The sequence below is a fragment of the Lipotes vexillifer genome, unplaced genomic scaffold (assembly GCF_000442215.2).
Source record: "Lipotes vexillifer unplaced genomic scaffold, Lipotes_vexillifer_v1.1 scaffold58, whole genome shotgun sequence".
In the NCBI taxonomy this organism is placed as follows: Eukaryota; Metazoa; Chordata; class Mammalia; order Artiodactyla; family Lipotidae; genus Lipotes; species Lipotes vexillifer.
In genome coordinates, this window is record NW_006781997.1 from 3,907,821 (window position 1) to 3,911,404 (window position 3,584).

At 41.8% G+C, this 3,584-nt stretch overlaps 1 protein-coding gene across 1 annotated transcript in view; it reads right to left on the reverse strand.

Annotated features, from left to right (window-relative positions):
• Positions 1 to 3,584, reverse strand: part of SLC35F1 (solute carrier family 35 member F1) — a 425,524-nt gene that overhangs the window by 319,233 nt on the left and 102,707 nt on the right. The gene's annotated exons all lie outside the window — the stretch shown is intronic.

Below are 3,584 nucleotides of genomic sequence, written 5' to 3' on the forward strand. Positions count from 1 at the left end.
TCTTCCCGGACCGGGGCGCGAACCCGTGTCCCCGGCATCGGCAGGTGGACTCTCAACCACTGTGCCACCAGGGAAGCCCATCAACTGTCTTAGTTTTTCAGAGAGCCTCAAACATTCTAATGAAGTTTAACTTTTCCAAATTATTTAATGATGTCAATGGACAGGCATCCAGTCAGTCAACAATATTTTATACTACTTTTTTTTCCCCCCACAGGTGAAACACAGTAGCTTTGGAGACAGAGTTCAAATTCCAATGCCAGTATTATTAGCTGCACGTCTTTGAGCAAGTACCCTCCCCTCTCTGAGCTTCAGTTTCCTCACCTATAAAATTGGGCTACATAGTATCCATCTCACAGGTTTGTGGCCAGGATCTGAAGAGTCAGAAAGAGCTCTTGTGAGGAGGTCCTTGAAAGCAGACAGAACCAAAACGGCTACACAAATATGTCAAGATCCTAAACCCTGGAACCTTGAAAATGTTATGTCACATGGCAAAAAGTCTTCACAAATGGAATTAAGTTTAAGATCTTAAAATTGACAGAGTATCTTGCATTATCCAGGTGGACCCAATCTAACCACATGATCCCTTAAGAGAAATTCCTCTGACCTGAGTCAGACAGAGACGTGGCAGAAAGGAAAGTCAGAGAGATTCAAAGTAAAAAGTTCCAAGAGATGCGCTGATATTGCTGGTTTGAAGATAAAGGAAACAACATGACCAGGAATTCAGGTAGCCTTTGAGAGCTGGGAGAGGCTCCTAGCTGACAGCCAGAAAAGAAACAGGTATCTCAGTCCTGCAACCACAAGGAACCGAATTCTGCCAACAACCTGAGTGAACTTAGAGCCTCCAGACAAGAGGTCAGGGCAGCTGACACCCTGATTCTGCCTCATGAGACTCTGTGCAGAGAAACTAGCTAAGTCCCTTCAGACTTCTGTCCTACAAAACTGAGATAATACATCTGTGTTGCTTTAAGCCACTAAGTTTGTGGTATTTTGTTATGGCAGCAATAGAAAACTAGTTCACTTGCATTTGGACTCATCCTAGGACTGGGACTACCTACCCATTTACCACCATTATTTTAGCAAACATGGATCGAGGAATGCATTATAGGTAAACATAAAACACATACCAGTTAAGGTAACAAGAAAGGTATTTAAAGTTGAACAAAGTGAGGACAGCTGTCAAAAATGAGGCTGCCAAGATTTCTAGGTTTTTCTTCAGACTCTGATCTAAATTATAATTATGAACAGGTGAAAGCTGAATTGTTCTCTGGAAAAATAATAAAGAAAAGTTCTCAGCAGATTAGTCCAAAGTCACTTGTTGCACTTGAATTAAGCTGAAGGATATAAAACGACTTCTTCCTCGTTCACTAATATATCCATATTACCTGGCACACAGTAGCTGTGCAATAAAAAATCTATTAACTGGACCAATGAAAGCATATTTTAAATTGACTGAAAACAGAGAAATATTTTTTTGTTTTTCATTGAACTAGTACTTCTGTAACAATGTCCGATGAAGGAATTACTCTGATTTCAAAAAATTTAAATTTGCTTTGGCTAAAGCTTATGCAGAACACTTGATTAAGGGCAAAGATTACCATGGGGAGCCATATGTCCAAGCAGTGTTTTGGGGATGGAGGAACAAGGAACGAAGATGATGCTGATGGGCTCCAGAAGAGCTAAATGCATGTTGGCTGCACCCCAGCTCGGGCCAGGCATGTGGGAGAGCAGAGAGTATGTTTCTATGGATTGGCTCATCAGGCTAATGGGCTGTTGGCACTTCTCTCTCAGGACAGTTGAAACTCCTGAGGCAGACTGAGCAGGAAGAGAGAGCTCACAGATGCCTTGTGATAAACAGGGTCTTAGGCTTTTTTTGCATGAATGGCTGCTTTATGTGCAGATGTTCAGTGCACTTTCACAAGCTTTTATGGGTGAGTAAGTGGCACCATTATGATGTGATCTGACCAGAAATGAAGGAAGGCCCAATGCCATCTGCAAAAGTCCTATCATTCGCATACAGATTGTAGAGGGATGAAGCTAACGAAACTAAAATAGTCTTCAGAAATACTGATGACTCCTGGAAAGACTATCGATTAATCTCAAAGTAAGAAATTGAATTTCTCTCTGTACCATTCTAGCTTTAAAAATCTTTCACTTCTGCCATTCTGAGGGTTGTCTTTTCGTCTTGTTTATGGTTGCCTTTGCTGTGCAAAAGCTTTTAAGTTTCATTAAATCCCAAACCAAGCAAATGACAAAGGATTAATCTCCAAAATATACAAGTAGCTCATGCAGCTCAATATCAAAAAAACAAACAACCCAATCCAAAAATAGGCAGAAGACCTAAATAGACATTTCTCCAAAGAAGATATACAGATTGACAACAAACACGTGACAGGATTCTCAACATCACTAATCATTAGAGAAATGCAAATCAAAACTACAATGAGGTATCACCTCACACCAGTCAGAATGGCCATCATCAAAAAATCTACAAAGAGTAAATGCTGGAGAGGGTGTGGAGAAAAGGGAACCCTCTTGCACTGTTGGTAGGAATGTAAATTGATACAGCCACTATGGAGAACAGTATGGAGGTTCCTTAAAAAACTAAAACTAGAACTACTATATGACCCAGCAATCCCACTATTTGGCATATACCCTGAGAAAACCATAATTCAAAAAGAGTCATGTACCACAATATTCATTGCAGCTCTATTTACAGTAGTCAGGACATGGAAGCAACCTAAGTGTCCATCAACAGATGAATGGATAAAGAAGATATATATACACATATGTGGCACATATATACAATGGAATATTACTCAGCCATAAAAAAATTGAGTTATTTGTAGTGAGGTGGATGGACCTAGAGTCTGTCATACAGAGTGAAGTAAGTCAGAGAGAGAAAAACAAATACCATATGCTAACACATATATATGGAATCTAAAAAAGAAAATGGTTCCGATGAACCTAGGGGCAGGACAGGAATAAAGACGCACATATAGAGAATGGACCTGAGGACGTGGGGAGGGGGAAGGGTAAGCTGGGATGAAGTGAGAGAGTGGCATTGACATATATACACTACCAAATGTAAAACAAATAGCTAGTGGCATGCAGCTGCATAGCACAAGGAGATCGGCTTGGTGCTTTGTGACCATCTAGAGGGGTGGGATAGGGAGGGTGGGAGGGAAATGCAAGAGGGAGGGGATATGGGGATATATGTATATGTATAGCTGATTCAGTTTGTTATACAGCAGCAACTAACACAACAATGTAAAGCAATTATACTCCAGTAAAGATGTTAAAACAAAATAAAATAATACCTGATATATATGAAGAGAAAAAACATCTTTCACTTCTGATTATCTCTTCATTGCATTCAAAAAACAACCTTGGGCTTCCCTGGTGGTGCAGTGGTTGGGAGTCCGCCTGCCGATGCAGGGGATGCGGGTTCGTGTCCCGGTCTGGGAGGATCCCGCGTGCCGTGGGGCGGCTGGGCCCGTGGGCCGTGGCCGCTGGGCCTGCTCGTCCGGAGCCTGTGCTCCGCAATGGGAGAGGCCACGGCAGTGAGAGGCCCACATACCGCAAAA